The sequence below is a fragment of the Dermochelys coriacea genome, chromosome 12, assembly GCF_009764565.3.
Source record: "Dermochelys coriacea isolate rDerCor1 chromosome 12, rDerCor1.pri.v4, whole genome shotgun sequence".
NCBI lineage: Eukaryota > Metazoa > Chordata > Testudines > Dermochelyidae > Dermochelys > Dermochelys coriacea.
Window position 1 is genome coordinate 24,856,161 of NC_050079.1, and position 19,473 is coordinate 24,875,633.

At 39.6% G+C, this 19,473-nt stretch overlaps 1 protein-coding gene and 1 long non-coding RNA gene across 4 annotated transcripts in view; one reads left to right on the forward strand and one right to left on the reverse strand.

Moving 5' to 3' along the window:
• Positions 1–19,473, forward strand: part of CHST8 (carbohydrate sulfotransferase 8) — a 205,222-nt gene that overhangs the window by 174,841 nt on the left and 10,908 nt on the right. The window lies entirely within an intron of this gene.
• LOC122456241 overlaps positions 1–19,473 on the reverse strand; it is a 237,955-nt gene that overhangs the window by 174,827 nt on the left and 43,655 nt on the right. The window lies entirely within an intron of this gene.

The following is a 19,473-nucleotide window of genomic DNA, read 5'->3' on the forward strand; positions in this document are numbered from 1 at the left end:
ATGGAAAAAAATGCACCAAATGCATCCGATGAAGTGAGCTGTAGCATAATAAAGCTTATGCTCAAATAAATTTGTTAGTCTCTAAGGTGCCACAAGTACACCTTTTCTTATTATAAATCTGTTTCATTCTTCCAACAAGTGAAAGGACACCACCTTTTATCCTGGTAGTTATCACTTTTGCTTGTTTCTATTACTTTGTAGAATCCTGACTCCTTTTCCTGATGTTTCAAGCATTTGTGACTCTCTAGTTCAGGGATCTCAAACTCAAATCACCACAAGGGCCACATCAGGACTAGTACATTGGCCCGAGGGCTGCATCACTGAAACCTTTTAATACAACAATACAAAAGTATAGTCAAAAATGAAAAAAATGAAGAGTAATATAGTATGCTATTAAAAGTCAATGTATTAACTTTTTAATAACTTTAATGCAAAGAGGGGTTTTAATAAAATATAAACACCTGTAACTATTCCTTATGTGGTCAGTAACACTGGTGATGATCTATACTAACAGTCTATCAACATAGCTATAATGGCAGGAACTTTTTAAAGTAACTATTCATACAAAATATGTTGCCACTTTTAACAAAGATTCTTCCCAACTACTCAGAGCAAAGAATCATACATGCTGAACTTCATACCTCAGACTGCTCGTCTAGTCCATGAGTCCCCACCCCTTCCCCGCCCCCATTCCAACCCCTTCCCCAAATCCCCGCCCCGGCCCTACCTCTTCTCTGCCTCCCGCACTGAGCGCGCCGCAACCCCGCTCCTTCCCCCTCCCTTCTGGAAAGTCCTAAGCACTGGGAGGTAGGTGAAGGAGCGGGGATGTGGTGTGCTCGGGGGGAGGGAGGCTGGGGAAGGAGGAGAGCTTGGCTGCTGGGGGAGTCAGCACCTATGGCGGGCCACAGGAAATAACTCTGCAGGCTGCATGTTTGAGACCTCTGCTCTAGTTTGTGGACGCTTTGGTTTTCCCCTTGGCCAAACATCTTTTCACTGACAGAGGTGCTGGAACTAGGGGAGCTGCCGTACCCACTGGCTTGAAGTGGTTTCCGTCATATATAGGATTCACAGTTTGGTTCAATGGCTCTTAGCACGCCCACTATACAAATTGTTCCAGCACCCCGGTTCACTGATGAATAGTGGGTCCTTTTGGAAAATACGGACTTTCACCCAGCAGATACAGATAAACAGTACTGAATGACTATGCATATTCTTCCTTGTCAGATAGTTCAGTGATGAAAGGATCTGTAGGCAGTTTGAGACCTATGATCCCTTTCACAGTTACTCCAGTGCTCTCGCATACCTGTAGCATGGACTTATTGAAACAAAAAGATGCAGACATCCAAAAGTTGACTTTAAAAAGTGTCACTGGCAACCATTATTTGGGATATTGGTATTCTGAGTGATCACAGTCCACTGAGCAGAAGATAGTACAGCAAAGTCTTTCCTATCTCACATCAACTGAAATGGTCTTACATGGGGCTATAAAGCCACATGATATACACTTCCTTAAACTCAAGCCAAATGCTCGTAAGCACCTGAACCTGCACGGTGTGGAGCATCTCATCTCCTGTGAAGTACTAACTGCCTTCAACTGCCATTTTCCCAACAGGAGGAATTCAGCAGCTGGTAAAATGACACCCAGTCTGGAAAGCAACCTTCTCACAGATTTTACATGCTACCCCAATGAGTTCTCAATGTTAGTCACCATCACTGAGGAAGATACAGCTAAGGGAGTTGGAGCCAAGAGCATATACCACATGAGCAATGCAGCCCCATCTTTTACAGCTCAATTTAATGCAGTATCTAATCCTGTAAAGTATTGAAAGCCATCAACTCCCATCCAATTTCAGATAGGTTTGCATAGAAAATGTCTTCTTTCAGTGCTGAATAGGTTGTCATCCCCTAGTAAGACTGGGGATTCTGAGAACAGAAAACCTCACATTGCGTAACAATTCAGCTTTCTGCCTTCAAAAGCCAGTGGAGGTTGGCAATATCTGAAGGAGAGCAAGCAATCCTGACACATGCTTCTAGGTAGGTTAATGGAGAAATTTATCCCAGGCAGAGTTTTGGTGATTTTGATTCCCCCATCCCTTCTTTTGATATCCCGGTTATAGCAAGGGAAGTCCATTTTCCCCAAATTCTTGTTGGATTCTTCTGTCCCCTAGGCTCAATGGTTGACTTTCCCAGGGAGCCACACCAAAGTGGACTCCATCTGCCCTAATGTAGCTGCCTCTGTCCAATCCACATACATGCAATAGCCTTTTTCTTTAAAAAACCCTTATTTACCTTTTTTCTACCCCAAACATTCTCCTGAATGTGTAGGTAGGCGAGAGAGAGAGAATGTCCTCTAGTTAATTTTAAAGCTTGGGTTTCCAGGTGTCTACCAGTTTTCTACTGACATGTACTTGGCAAAGTAAAAAGTACAAACACACAAGGTGCTGATATTGTTGAGGCAGGAAATTGCCACCTTGCTGACGGAGAGCTGCCTGCTGATATGCCTGGTGACCCCAACTAGCAATAACAATATCTGACCCTTTCTTTTTCCTGCTGGCACTGTTTTGTCAGGAAGAGGCATGACCCTGTTTACTTGTTCTCTGTTCATGTTCATGGCTTCATGTTCTCTCTAACTATAACCTTGACTTAGACTAATCTCCATCATTCTCTTTTCCTTTCATATTTTATTCATAGGGCTCAGGGTCACTTTCCTTAGGTTGCACTTTGGCTTTGCTCCCCTTCCTATTAGTATATGACTTTTTTAAAGTGCCCATCACAGTAGCATCTAGACGTTTCACCAGATTAAAGCTATATCAGTTACCTCCAGAGGGAAGAACTCTCTTCTGCCTCTCCTTTCTGCATACTTCTTGCAGTGATCGGGCAGCACTGGGATGTTTTCCAGATAGTCATGTTGGGTACCTTTGACATATTTCTTGAGGCAACATCCATTTAAAGTAGCTTTCATCATGCTCTATAAGGTGATGAAATTCAAGATTCGGTGGAGGGCTGGAGGAAGTACCATAGATATAGGCTCCCTGTCTAGAAGCTGCAGGCAGGAGAATGTGGTGATTTAGTCTTCATCTTTTAGAAGATAAATAATGCAGTTGAAGCCACGTAAAGGACACCAGGATAACACAATGACAGACCACTCCCTAACAACACTATCCCCTCCAACGAAAGCCTTTCACTGACAGTCATGATTTCAAACCTGTCAGCTAAAGCATCCCCACTGAATGTAGCCAAAGTTGGAGGGAAGAAAAAGGAGAAGTAGTCACTAACACAAGGAGGGTGTAGGCTAAGCAGAATTTTGGAGATAAAGTCAAAGGGCTAGATTCTTAGCTGTGGTAAATGAGCATAGGTTACTTGACTTCAGTGGAGTTGCACCAATTTACACCAGCTGAGGATCTTTATACCTCTCTTCCCAAGTGTGCTATACTGTACTTTTCTTGAACTACCACTAAACACATGTAGTCAGTTACCAACATGGACAGTACCTTATGATTATTTATATCCACTGGGGGGAGGAAAAAAGTGTTCCAGAACACACTGCATAAAGCTGCATTTTTACCAACACCCAATGAGTGTTACTTGCTGCTTTCTCCTCTCTTTCAATCTCTCTTCTTCTGGAAAGGAAAATAGTGTCTTCAATAGTGGAGCCACATGAAAGTAGCCCAGACATTTTCTGCTGCATTAGGCAGAAATAGAGCACGGTAGTTTCATGTAACGTACTGTGTATCCAATTTCCTGAAATGGTCTGGACACTAGGTGCATTATTTTGGGTGACTGTTTCCCTGCTGCATGCAAGAATCTCAGATAGCACTTGCCTGAAATTCATTACAGTTCTTTTGGCTACCGAGATCGTTCCTGCAGGCGACTATTATAAATGCAGTGTTATATTTTTAAACCTCAGCTTTTATTTTTTTAATAAAACTGAATAAAGTCTAGCGTCCTTGTCAAAGTCAGGCTGTGTATGAAGGCAAGGTATGTGTATGTAAATATTAAATGTGACAATGGAGAATAACTGAAAGGTGCTAAGTAGAAATTGCAAGTAACTGCTGACAGTGTCTGAAAGCTAATGATGCTAATTAATGATATTCCCATGGATAGGTCCATAGGAGGAATGGGAAATGCAACAGCACAGATTTGGCTTTTCTGCTTTCTTTGAAGAATTCTTATTGAATATAAATTAAGCGTAGAAAATGTCACTTCCTAATTAGGATGCCTAACTAGCTCAGAGAAGACAAAGCAAACAAGTAGTGCTACCTTCCTCATAATAAATTTACAGCAGCTTCTTGTATTAAATCCATTAAATTTGCACTAAAAAGGTATTATGTACTTTCCTCCTCTTTATTGCTTATCAAGGAAATTTTAAAGATTGCAAGTGTGTAGAATGGAGTCAATGAGTTTGGGATATTTTAGAACATGGGGTTATTACCTGTCACAAGCACAATAGTTCATGTCTTTTTTTATTAAGATAACAGAGATTCAAACTGAGATCAGAGCCCCATTGTGCTAGGCACTCTCCATTCAGTCCCTTCTCCAAAAAGTTGGCCCTATCTTGTCTGTTTAGAGTGCAAGAGACAGGATGTCTTACTATATATTTTATTACAAGGGTTGAATACAGCTTAAGTCATTTTGTGAGATGAATAGAATTTGTGCATTCAGGAGGTATAGCTGGCCAAAGTTACTGCAGGCTTTCATTTGGCCAGTATTCCTAGCATTATTTTCTTTTGTTTTGATCCATATGATTTTGCTGCCCTCTCTCTTTTGCTTTGAATCTTAGGTTCCACTGAACCCCCAAAATGCAAAGCAAAATGTAGTTGAAATAACCACTTCCACCTGAATTCGTGTAGAAACACATGAAAGAAAATTTTAAAAACACACAGGAGTTTCATATGACCAAAAGACAATCCACAGGCTATGGGGACTTTTAACAAACAATGATCTGAGCTTAATGCTGGTAGTGAAACTGGAAACTAGGTAAGCTCTACATGGTTAGGAGTTTGTTAAGTGCACTTTACAAAAGGAGTAAGTATTATCCCCATTTTTCTAACCGGTAAAGTGAGACACAGATAGGAAGTGATTTGTCTAAGGCCACAGAATAAGCCCTTGGCAAAGCTGCACGTAGAACTCAGGGGACCACTGCACCCTGCTGCCTTTCCATGCTTCTCTGAAACCATTGTGTACAGTTCTGATCATTACACTCAGGCACCAGCAGTGAGAAGCAGCACTAACTGACCCAGTGGTCCTTGCATACCCAAGTCTTCCTATAACAGGGTAGTCTGTCACTTTTAAGGGCAGTGGGAGCCTGGGGCCAATACCATTCCAAGGCATGTCTCCTTGGAGAACAGGTAGTTCAGGGAAGGTTGCCAGACCAGCTTTAAAGGTGGGGAGGGAGGATAGAGTCATGTGATTCCCTGCTGAGGATTAAAATGAAGTGCTCTTAGCTCAGAGAGGAAGCCTAGAGTCAGTCTCAGTGGTAGAGCTCAGCAAATTTGGGGGGTGAATAGGCTATTTGCAGAAAAATGTATTTCTTGGTCAAATGCAACTATCTGCAAATTCAGGTTGAATTTGGCAAATAGTTCCAGCTGAATAAAAACAGAAAACCAAATTCTGACTTTTCCTTTCAAAAAGATTATTCATTTAGAAATTTTACTATATTTAACTTTAAAAAACCCACAAAGGAGATAGCATAGAAGACATTTTAACTCAGGGGCTGAGGCTTAATATGAGACCTACAAGAAGAGCTATGCAGAGCTGGCAGAGATGAACCAGGCAGCTAAAAGAGCTGGAGTCTGAAGTCCTGCAAAAAGGAAATTGGAAACCCTGAGGAAGGAGAAGGTTGAAACTGGAAGCAAAACCATGTTTGTTGTGGGGACTTAATAAATTAGTCTCCAGGAGGGGGAATGTTATGCTAAACTCCTGGCTATGAGTGAGTTAACAGGAGAACCAAAAGTTGAACTGAGAAGGGGCAAGTGCTGTGCCACATTGCAGCATGGTGTGTTCCAGCCCTGCACTTCTCTAGGAGTGTTTCCTGAGTGATGAGGGACGGACTGGACACTTCTATTATGAATGAATTGAGAAAACTGAAGACTTTCCCATTGTAAAGAACTCAGGTTTCAAACAGGTTTCAGACAGCAACCTTAAGAATGTCAGCTGATCTCTGTGTTGACTTTCTTCATTTGTAAATTTTTCATGCTCTTTTAATGGATTAACCTGTTGTCTCAATTATTTTTTATGCCTTTCAGAATAGCATTACTTTCCCCAGGTACTGTACTCCTGACCAAAGACTCACATGTTTCATTAAGCTGCAGTGTCATTTTAGTCACTGAAAGCCAAAGGAATTGTACTTTAATTGGCTAGAGTACACACACCATACTGCAGTGCAGATCCTCCATTGCCACTATTCCAACCTGTGGACTGCAGACACTGCCTCCAGGTCACCTGATCTATAATCACACTTTCAGTTGCCCATCTCAGACCCAATGCCCACCCATAGGGGTCCAATGCAAGTCTACAGGAGGCACAAACCCACTTGTATGGCTCTCTGCATCCTAGAGAGCAAATGCAAAGCATTGGCTGAACAATGGGCTTTGCAGAGGCCCTCCATGCTGGGGTGATTTTCATTGTGAGAGTCAGAGCTTCAATTGGTATAAATTAATCTATTGATTTCAATGAAGTTACACCAACTTACATCATTGAGAATCTGGCCCTTAAAGTGCACTGGGTCAGTCATTCTTAATGATTAGTTAGGTACTAAAAGGTCAGCATAATTAAAGCATATGTTCTGAACATGAAATACATCCCCCTTCACCATTGCCTCTTGGAATTTATTCAGCATTTCTTTGGTGCCTGTATTCAAAATCCCTTCCAATAAAATACCACCTACTTCTGCAGGCTGTAAATTGGCATGACAGTAGCAAGTGCTAACGTTTCACTATTCCATGTTAAGTAAATGCTAACCAGTCTTTAAAATCCCTTCCCCAGCTTCTCACAGCATGAATGCAATAAAAAAAAATCTCCAAGAGGATTAGTAAAAAACCAGAATATATACCCTTCAGTAGCTTTCTTTATTCAGTTGATAAATAGGAAACATTTAAATAACTTACTCTGAAGGAAAACAGCACTAGATGAGAGCTACAGTACATTAGGGCAGACCAAAGTATTTTGCATCTTATTTATTATCATTGGCATATGCTTGTATTATACCTTAGTGTCTGTAATTCTGCTTAACTATTAATGTAATCGCTTTCAACATGGAAAATGACCATTTCTTAATGGGTGGGGGGAAATATTTCTCTCATGGATTCTTAATGGGAAGTATGGAGAACAATACAGGGAAACCACTCAGAAAATGGAAATTAAAGATATATGTATATGGGATTTAAATAAAAAATAAACTGCTCTCAGTATCAGTGTTTGGAGGAACAGTATCGACAAGTTGGTTTTTATAAAAATTGGAGCTTTATTATTTCCTGGGTTCCTGCTGACTCTGGAAATGTCATCTGCAGTAACAGCAACAAACTTCACTATAGCAGCTAGTGGGGACAAATATAGCTTTTCCAAAAATATTCATAACATGCTTCCACAGTAAGCATTTTGAGTTTCCTTTGCCTTTTTTTATTTTTAGTTTTTCCATACAATAGAGGACCCATTTGCAAAGTACAGCTATGTTTGGGAAGGAAGAATTGGAAACAAGTGCCTGTTTGGGGCCATTTCTAAAAATAATTAAAAAGTCATAAGAAAAAAAAGTAGTGCCCATTTTGATAACTCAGAGGGGGCTAACCAATTTTTAGGACCACTGGCAAGATGCACTGAGAAGGAAGGTGGATGTGTGGGTGTTGAGAAGTGAGACTCATTCATTCATCATAAAATGAACAAGACCCAACCCTCCTATGATACCAAGAAACTCCCCTCCAGGAAACAATTGGGTAAAACCATCTCATTGTCCTTCAGATCTCTCCTTAAAGCATTCGTTTGGCATGATACCTACAAAAAAAATTGACAATGATTAGGCAGTTGATGTCATGAGGCAACTATCTCTCCTGATGATCAATATTGTTTCTTTGTGCTCCCTCATCTGTCAGTCTGTATCCAGCTATTGTCTTATACTTAAATTGAAAGCTTTTGGGTGTAAGGGAATATTTTTGTTATGTGTCTTTATGGTGCCTAGCACAATAGGATTCTGGTCCATAGTACTTTACAGAGTCTTGGAGCTCAGGTATATTGGTGTACATCTCCCTCCTTATCTTGCTTTTTTTTTAGCAAAGCAATACCTTGGATCCAACTGTATTTTTGAATGGAGGATCTTGTTAGCCCTTCGGATATACATAGGGCTAAGTTCACTGGTAGTGAAGCGGTGGCACATCAGTCAGAAAAATGGTTGTAATGGAGATAGTGTAATGGTAAATGAACAGTAAATTTTGTGCCAGGTAAGAGCAGCATGCACAAATTTGCATTCTCTTGAGTCCAGATAAGCACCCAGCATAAGCTTGGTAGTGGTTGCATCAACAAGTTGGTTTGTTAGTCAAACAGGGAGGAGATTAACTGGAGTACTGATTTCTTTTGAATGCAATAAATACTACTTTGCATTTTAATAGAGCCTTCCATTTAAAAATACCTTCCAAGCTTTAGTAAATTCAGGCTACACAAACGCAAGAGATAGGACAATCTCCACATTTTTACATACATGGAAGAGCCAGGAATGCAGAGGACACCCTGTTTTATGCTTTTAGCTACGCACTGATCCCTCCCCTTCCATTTTAAAACAAGTGGGCTCTCACAGGCCAACTACTCTGCTAAATTGATCAACCACAATCTTCACCCTTCTTAGTAGGGCTGTCAAGCGATTAAAAAAATTAATCGTGATTAAAAAAAATTGTGATTAATCACAGTGTTAAACAATAAAAGAATACCATTTATTAAAATAGTTTTGGATATTTTCTACATTTTCAAATATATTGATTTCAATTACAACACAAAATACAAAGTGTACAATGCTCACTTTATTTTTGATTACAAATAGTTGCACTGTAAAAAACTAAAGAAATAATATTTTTCAATTCACCTAATACAAGTACTGTAGTGTAATCTCTTTATCATGAAAGTTGAACTTACAAGTGTAGAATTATGTATATAAAATAACTTCATTCAAAAACAAAACAGTGTAAAACTTTAGAACCTACAAGTCCACTCAGTCCTACTTCTTGTTCAGCCAATTGCTCAGACAAACAAGTTTGTTTACATTTGCAGGAGATAATGCTGCCCGCTTCTTGTTTCCAATGTCACCTGACAGTGCGAACAGGTATTCTCATTGCACTGTTGTAGCCGGCATCACAAGATATTTATGTGCCAGATTCACTAAAGATTCATAAGTCTCTTCATGCTTCAACCACCATTCCAGAGGACGTGTCCATGATATTAACAAGTTCTGCTCGATAACCATACAAAGCATGCAGACCAACACATGTTCCTTTTCATTATCTGAGTCAGATGTCACCAGCAGAAGGTTGATTTTCTTTTTTGGTGGTTTGGGTTATGCAATTTCTGCATCGGTGCATTGCTCTTTTCAGACTTCTGAAAGCATTCTCCAAACCTTATCCCGCTCAAATTTTGAAAGCACTTCAGATTCTTAAACCTTGGGTCAAGTGCTGTAACTATCTTTAGAAATCTCACATTGGTACCTTTTTTGTGTTTTGTCAAACCTGCAATGAAAGTGTTCTTAAAACAAACAATATGTGCTGGGTAATCGTCCAAGACTGCTATAACATTCATCTGGCTGGTGAATCTTGCCTATATGCTCAGGGTTTAGCTGATCGCCATATTGGGGTCGGGAAGGAATTTTCCTCCAGGGCAGATTGGAGAGGCCCTGGAGGTTTTTCGCCTTCCTCTGTAGCATGGGGCACGGGTCACTTGAGGGAGGATTCTCTGCTCCTTGAAGTCTTTAAACCACGATTTGAGGACTTCAATAGCTCAGACATAGGTGAGGTTTTTTGTAGGAGTGGGTGGGTGAGATTCTGTGGCCTGCATTGTGCAGGAGGTCGGACTAGATGATCAGAATGGTCCCTTCTGACCTTAGTATCTATGAAACATGAAATATATGGCAGAATGCAGGTAAAACAGTGTAGGAGCCATACAATTCTCCCCAAGGAGTTCAGTCACAAATTTAATTAATGCATTATTTCTTTTAAAGAGCATCATCAGCATGGAAGTATTACCTCTGGAATGGTGGCCAAAGCATGAAGGGGCATATGAATGTTTAGCATATTTGACACGTAAATACCTTGCAATGCCGGCTAAAAAAGTGCCATGCAAACACCTGTTCTCACTTTCAGGTGACATTGTAAATAAGAAGTGGGCAGCATTATCTCTCATAAATGTAAACAAACTTGTTTGTCTTAGCGATTGGCTGAACAAAAAGTAGGACTGAGTGGACTTTGAGTGCAGTTATGTAACCAAAAAAAATCTACATTTGTAAGTTGCACTTACACAACAAAGAGATTGCACTATCGTACTTGCATGAGGTGAATTGAAAAATACTATTTCATTTGTTTGTCATTTTTACAGTGCAAGTATTTATAAAAAAAATACACTTTGATTTCAATTACAGCACAGAATGCAATATATATGAAAATGTAGAAAAAATCCAAAATATTTAATACATTTCAATTGGTATTGTATTGTTTAACAGTGCGATTACAGGTGCGATTAATTTTTTTGAGTTAATTGCGTGAGTTAACTGTGATTAATCGACAGCCCTACTTCTTAGACATTCACGGCATTGCCGTTCCCCAGTCCATCATTAATCATAACTTAGATCATCCTTAGATCAAGGCTGCTGCAAGTCATGCCTAACTACTTATAGCATCCAAAAGCTATTCTGGAGGGTTTGGAAATAGCCAGAGATGTCCTGTTCATGCTCCTTTCCTTAACTCTATCCATGTGTGCAGAGGAAATTCCCAGCTGACCAGATCTGCTGTATTTCCAGCCTCTTTGGGTCAGTGGGGTGGAATCAAAAATCAGGCCCCTTGTCTTATATGTGAGTATACTGTGGGTATGTGAAAGATTAGCTATCTTTGCACCTTTTTGGGCAGTGAAAGTAGTAATGTATTGTGAAACCATGCATTGTGTTCTGAAACAATCCACACCATTTCTGAGTGAGGGCATCAAAAATAAAGCCATATAATAAAAATAAAATAAAATAAAAATGTTCCCATGAATTACATTCCAGAGAAATCAATAATTTATAAATAAAAGAGAAAAAATTCACTCCCATGTAGTGTTTGCAATCCAAACATTGCAGTATTGTGAAAGGGCATGACAGCCAAAAAATGAAACTGACTTAGTCTATTGTGATTATCCAAAAAGAGAAATGCAAAGAAGTAAGATAGTGAAAATAGTTTTTAATGTGTTTTCTATTTAAAAACGAAACAAAGAAATTGTTTTCTATAACTAATTTTTACTAGTGTGGTTCCTTATTAGAAGAAATGCAATTTGTGTCAGATTTTGTTCTTGACATCTCTCTGCAGAATGTGAAATATCCCAGTAAGATTTTGTCTGTTGTGTAAGACATTTTCAGCACTGACAGCTCCAAGAACAGTAAGAAGATAACAAAACTTCAGCTGGCACCACTTTAGGCAGACCAACTAAAATGGAGTTAATAAAATACACACATCCTGATTACAGGAACGTTAATGTGTTCAGTCTCCATTGCACTGTGAAAACACTGGATCATGAAGAGCTTGAAGCCGGAAGCTGAGGACCCTTCAGAGAAAGAAAAAGGGAGCGAATGGGAAGAATGGAAGCATGAATATTGAGAGGTGGGGAAGGTACAAATGAAGGAGCTGTCAGATGTTAAGCTAATAGAGATCAGATGGTTGTTAAATTCTAGGAAGGAGCAGCTAATTATATGCAGAGAGACATTAAGACTGCCACAGAAGTGGACGTGTCTTTGCAAGGCATCAGGCCAGATTCACCTCCAGGGTCATAGGGCAGGAGCAGCCACACTGGAGGCATCAAGTGAGAGCCAGCGATACTGCCACCCTCCCTCCCACTCCACAGAGTTCTTCCAGAAAGTAGCAGCTCACTGAAAAGTGCATCTCCAGTCCAGCTGGGTCCCATCCCATCCTGAGCCAGCTTCTGGGGCAGACTTGCTGGAGGGGTTTCCAACCTGGATCCCACCAACGTCTGACATGCAGCATGTGCACATCATTCAAGTGCTTGAGTAGCATGTCATTGCACATATCTCATCTAATGATTCTAAAGAGAAGCACAATGTCAATAATGTTGTGCTCCAAATGCAAGACTCATATTAACTAACTGTACCTAGTTAGTAGACAGGCAGCTGTGATCTTGACAATTGAACACAAGGTAGGAGTCAGGACACCTGGTTTCTAGTCTAGACTCTAACACCAACCTTCTACATGATCCTTAGGTTTTCAGCCTAAAATCTGGCCACTGATTTGGGGTTTCTCAATTGTTAGGTGACTAGTTTAGGATGTCCATCTTAAGTATTAAGGTAATCAAAAGTATGACCACCCAAAGTCAGACCACACTTGAAAGTTTGGCTTGTAACCTCTCCTGTCTCCCATCTGTAAAACTGGAATAACTATGAACCATATTTGTGCAGCACTTTGTGATCTAAGGTGGGGGAAAAATCACTGTAAGTATTGTACAGTGAAGTGTAGAATTAATTATTTTCACCATCTAATCCTGCAGTTTCTGGAAAAAAAACTGTTTATTACAAATGAGTTCTCTTATAATTCACTTTCTTTTGCAATTGACACAGAGTCATTCTTGCTTTGTGTATAATTAGTCTGTCACCAAATATAAGAAGGTGCTATATATAATACAAGGCAGTGTAGTGATGGTTTAACTTTGACTACATTTCATATGAAGAATGAGATAAATGTTCTTAAAAGATCAGGAAGCTCAAGGTCTTCCCTGTAATAACTACCGTTCATAGAGATTAGCATAAATAAATACGACAACATCTTTGCCATTAAATCAATTAGTTTGAAACTAAAATGAACTACTAAGTCACTGCAGGGTCAGATGGATATACTGCCCAAGGGCACTCTGTAAAGAATATGCTCAGGATTTTGACACCAAGAGATATCTAACTTTGACTCTTCTTCAAGGGAGATAGGCACTTTATCCAAAGCATTCACTGTGAAAGTTCTCATCTATGGAAAATGTCACTGAGTATTTGCAACTTCTCTGAGAACTCAAGAGATTCATTGTACAGATTCACTTGTTTCTTGATGGCAACTTTATGCAAGGCACTCTATACTTTCATTAAACCTTGCTTGCTTCATCTCTTTAATTTTCTGTGTATTAAAACTGTGAACTGTATATGTGGCTGAGATGGACTATTAAGGTTTGTTACTGTCAAATAAGACATAATTTTAGAGATAAGAAATTACTGAAGGGCAAAAAATATATATAGTTTATGACATTGATTAGGCCATCATCTCAAAATAAAAATCTTGTCAGTCTTTTTACAGGGAGTTTTTTCTTAAATGTACAATTTATTATTTCTAATTTAGAATGAGATATGTGCCAGTAACATAGTTGGTAACAGCACTTTGCAAATACTTAATCGTTTCCTGCTTGAAAGAGCTTGCAATTTAACTCAAATATACTATACATGATAAAAGATTAGGCACAGGATTAGGTGCAGACCAGGCTGGACAATCTATTCATAGCAAACAACTTAGTCAAAAAGTTTAACCCCTTTTTCTGTTAATAAATCATCCACAAGCTGAGTTACATTTTTCAAATTTGTTTGCCGATATTTTTATGCAAATATTTTAATCTGAATGCTACTCACAAAACTATTGTTTGGAAAATTCACTAACATAATTTGCTATTGGTGCTGTGATTGGCCACTTCAGTTATAGGTTATCATTCTCGCTGCCTGATTGGGTGACAAGCTATTATAAAAAAAGTCTGGAGTCACTGAATACATCATTGGTGACATGAACATATTTGCACAAATGTTCACAATACTTCTGAAGTATCTATTTTTGCAAATATGTAATTGCATAAGAATTGACACTCTCTCTTTGCAGTGATATTGCAGTAAAAAAAAAAAAGCAAACCAACATTGCTCATGGAAGCCCATTAAGGGGCGCACACATAGACATGAAATCAACTTCTATTTAAGCCCAGTCCCAGTACTGTGGCAGAGGAGAGAACAGGGTTAAAAGGCGAGCCAGGAGGGATTTGAAAAAGAGGAGGTATGAGGCACTTGGAAGAAGAGAGGCTCCTCTGTGTATTGTAAATGGCATTAAAAAAACAATTCACATGACAAGAAAGGAAATGGAGCAGTTAGATGAGAAGACTGAGTGGAGCTGGGCATAATAAAAGACAACAAGAACAGAGATATCAGTGTCAGGCCCATCCAGGGTCTCTGAAGGTCAAGTTCAGGCGGAAAAGGAGAGAACCAACAGAAGAAGCGTAGAGCATACAATGAAGTAACACTATCTGATTTCTTACTTATCTATTTGCTGCTAAGATGTCCATTGTTGTGGTGTCTGGCACCACATTTTATAATTATTCTTTAATATAACCAATTTCAGTTATATAGTTGGTACATGTGTCCAACGTATGGCACAAATGTACATTACATTGCCATTTTGGTTACCATCTAGGAGCTAGCAGTGCCAAAAATACCATGGGTGCAGCAACACATTAAACTTAGATCTGATTAGTTGAACAGAACTGTGCAATGTGTTTTTACTGGCTGAGTTCACTGCACCTAAGAATGGTTTTCTCCATGTAGGTTTAAATCTGATGTGACAGATTGCTGCTGGTGAAAGAGAGAGCTGAGAGGAGACAAAATTTAGAAGTCATATGCCTCAAGAAACATTCAAAAGACTAGCAACCAGCTCCACCATATATCTTCCATTCAGAATGTACTCTTTGCTGTTGTTCTGACCACGTTAGCACCAATAATTGAAGTCTCAGTTCTGATATACATTCTTCCCTCCAGCTAATGGAATTTCTTTATTAGACGTAATAACTGAAGTACAGCACAAAAATACAAGATATCCACTCTATTAAAAACAAGTCACCTTTTGAAGTAGTTAGCAATAAAAGTGTGAATTACTCATCATTAATTCATTTTCTTTTATAATTTAAGAACAGATAGCTCAGATAGCATTTATAATACCTTCACCTTTTTTTGTACAAGAATGATCCTTACTTTTTACAGGAAAGTTAAATAGGTAATTATATGTTATGAAAGGGATTTTCAAAAGCTCCCAGCAATGGTCCATCTCTGCTACCATTGAAACTATGCCCATAAGAACAATAGAACAGCCATAGCGGGTCAGACCCAGTGGTCCATTGAGCCCAGTATCCTGTCCTCCGACAGTGGCCAATGCCAGGTGCTTCAGTGGGCTCTTTTGAAACCCCCTCCCTAAGTCTTTCATTACAAGCTTGGCAAAAGAAATTTTAAAAAAATTTATCCAAGTCTGTCTAAATACTGGTTTGCATTTTGGTGAGTGACCAAGTTCTCTTAACTAATCTGGTTTTCAATTTTGGCAAGCTTGAAGGCTCTCAGGGACGGGATACAGAGAGAAAATGTGCTTATATTATAAATCCTTTAAAAAAATGATCCAATTCTAGAATCGGGAATTATATTTCTGTGTTTGGCCCACAGAACTGTCCCAAAACTAGCATCCGACCCATGGCATTGAAAATGTTAGACCTACCCTTGGATGTTATTACATCTTATAATTTTAAGAAGGAAAGTAGGTTATACAACCACTGTCCTGTCTTACATTGATAGGCATAACTAGTTCATGCAAGGATAAATATTTAAATATGTAAATTCTTGCCTATACATTTTGACAGTATTGACAGCCAAAGTAAATCTCTGGTATCTGTGACAGAGGATGAGAAGTGATTTAACAAGCTGAATCCGATATTAAAAAATAATGAAGCCCAAAGCTGAAGTATAAAGCAGAGGAATAACATTGGTGACTCTGAATGATGCTATTACACAAGGAAATTACTAAATGCATGTTGGCAATTATACATGAGAAACCAAACATCTCCATATAAAACAAGCAAATTGCCTAACCCAATCCACGGATTTCTTTTAATTAAACATTTGACTTTTCAGTATTCAATATATACAATTTCTGACCCCCCAAAAGGGATTTCATTACAACATTCCGAACCAATAAGGAAAAGAACATTCAAACTTTCTGGAGGTTTCAACCTGTATCTATGCTACCTGGAAACCCATTTTACAAGAGTAATCAGAAGAATCAACAGACTAGGGTTCATTCACTCTAAATATTCCCTCCCTCCATAGGACACCATAGTTAGAGAGGGTAAAAAAATTCTGATTTAATAATATCTGCCATTTATAACACTTTACAGTACTTTAATCCTGAGCTACTTACTTACCACAGCAAGGGCATTCAAAATTAAGGGAGGTAGCTATTAACCCAAGGTTACACATGGTGAAACTGAGGCAGAGGTACAAACTTGCCAAAGGCCACAATGCAAAGCCAGTATAATGTGACGATTAATGTGTGTGACTATATCATCCTCTCGTACTTAGCTGCAACAGAGATCAAAAGGGGTACTCAAGTGGCTGTCTCTGGGGAGAACAGCCCTAGGTGCTATTCCACAGGCTGTATCTATACAGTTGAGCAACTATTGCCAGTTTAAAGGCAAATATATTAGTAGTGTCTATGGGTTCACTACAGGGTGGTGCCCAAGCATCTAATAGAGGTCTAGCTCAAATGGTATAAAATTGTGCCTTCAGAGTCAGATATCATGACTATCATGATGTCTCTATGGGTTAAAACATATTTCTTATACAAGTGGATTAGAACTCTGGAATTCCAGGCCTCTCTTTGCAAAGCAGTTTTCATACTCACTATTCCATAGCATTTTACAAAACCATGGATTAAATGCTTGTATTACACTGACCGCATCAACAAATTTAGCCACCAATAAAAGCTCAACAACATCGCTCAGTCATGGGCACCAGAACCAGTTTTGTTACCTAAGAATCCTGCCAGATCCACTCTTCTGAGTAAAACAAAAAAAACCCTTTAAGATCTCCACTTCCAGCTGAACAGTATTAGTTCTGTATTAGAACCGAGTAAGAGGAGACTTTGGACTTGCATCTCATCAAAAACAAGGCACCTCCTGATCTTGCTCTCATTGAAGTGAATGGCAAAAGTCCCTTTGACTTTAATGGGGCAGAATCAGACACATAGTGTGCATTGTCTCACACCCTTCCTGCATAGTACTATGTTAACTCCTGCCTACTGATAACAAATTGCTGGTATGGAACGTGTACACATAGCAATAGCAACACAGAAATAGTTACAACCCTTAATATCTGTTTATATTTCTGAAAAAAAAGCCAAAGATCAGCTTGTTTGAGTAGGTGCTATAGCTGCAAGAAACTCATTAATGTAAATGGTATATAGTCAGGGGACTGATAGAATAATTTTAAACACACACAGTATTCATAAGAACCTGAATGATGTAATGAAAATTAATCTGATGGGACTGAGCTTCTCCGGTGGTGCTTCAATTTGTAGTACAAAGGTACTGTAAAGTGGTATGCTGACCTGCAATTGTCCTTGTCAATGGCTGCAGATTTGTAATGTAGCCCCATTAATTAAACTGAAATCTTTTTAGGTAGCACTGACAGTGACAAGTGGCACTATCCAAACCGGAGAGATGCACCAAAAATCTCAACTGATTCCAAAAACAAGAGAGTGTTTTCAATAGCATACACTTTAGCTTAACTGCAACAGTGGTCATAAATTATAAGTGAGACAAGGTGGGTGAGGGAATATCTTTTATTGGGCAAACTTCTGTTGGTGAGAGAGAGAAGCTTTTTGAGCTTATACCAAGCTCTTCTTCAGGTCTGGAAAATATACTCAAAGTACAAATGCTGAGTACATTTTCCAGACCTGAAGAAGAGCTCTGTGTAACTCAAAAGCTTGTCTCTCTCACAAGCAGAAGTTTGCCCAATAAAAGCTATTACCTCACCCCACCTCAGCTCTCTAATATCCGGGGACCAACATTGCCACAACACTTCATACAACAAACTATAAGCAATTGCAAAGTTCTCTTACTTTAGTCTTAAGAGACATTCACATCTTTATCATTATATTCCTGATTGGATCCCCCTTTAATAGTTAAGAGCATGTGGGATAATACTTGTAAAAGTGATAAGTGCTTTCCAGAGTATGTTCAAAATGCTCTATAAATATTACTTCCTATATACATAACACAGTGGGGGGAAGGTATTATAGGAGAACACTGCATGCATGCCAACTGATAAACATTCAGAACTATCAAAGTGGGCACAATTAACAGCAATTTTTAGTTAAATGCAGGCATTTATGAGATGATATTTTGGCCTAGTGGGTATGGCACTGGCCTGGGACTCGGGAGACATGGGTTCTATTCCTGGTTCTGCAACTGGCCTGCTGACCTTGAGCAAGTCATAGATTGTTGGGCTCAAGGGGTAGTGATCAACGGCTTGATGTCTAGTTGGCAGCCGGTATCAAGCGGAGTGCCCCGGGGTCGGTCCTCGGGCTGGTTTTGTTCAACATCTTCATTAATGATCTGGATAATGGGATGGATTGCACCCCCAGCAAGTTCATGTATGACACTGAGCTGGGGGGAGAGTAGATATGCTGGAGGGTAGGGATAGGGTCCAGAGTGACCTAGACAAATTGGAGGATTGGGCCAAAAGAAATCTGATGCGGTTCAACAAGGACAAGGGCAGAGTCCTGTACTTAGGATGGAAGAATCCCATGCACTGCTACAGACTGGGGACTGACTGGCTAAGTGGAAGTTCTGCAGAAAAGGACCTAGAGATTACAGTAGACGAGAAGCTGGACATGAGTCAACAGTGTGCCCTTGTTGCCAAGAAGGCTAACGGCATACTGGGCTGCATTAGTAGGAGTTTTGCCAGGAGATCAAGGGAAGGGATCATTCCCCTCTATTCGGCACTGGTGAGACCATATATGGAGTATTGCATCCAGTTTTGGGGGGCCCACTACAGAAAGGATGTGGACAAACTGGAAAGAGTCTAGTGGAGGGCAACAAAAATGATTAGGGGGCTGGGGCACAAGATTTATGAGGAGAGGCTGAGGGAACTGGACTTATTTAGTCTGCAGAAGAGAAGAGTGAGGGGAGATTTGATAGCAGCCTTCAATTACCTGAAGGGGGGTTCTAAAGGGGATGGAGCTCGACTGTTCTCAGTGGTGGCAAATGACAGAACAAGGAGCAATGGTCTCAAGTTGCAGTGGCAGAGGTCTAGCTTGGATATTAGGAAAAACTATTTCACTGGGAGGGTGGTAAAGCACTGGAATGGGTTAGCTAGGGAGGTGGTGAAATCTCCATCCTTAGAGGTTTTTAAGGCCCGGCTTGATAAAACCCTGGCTGGGATGATTTAGTTAGGGTTGGTCCTGCTTTGAGCAG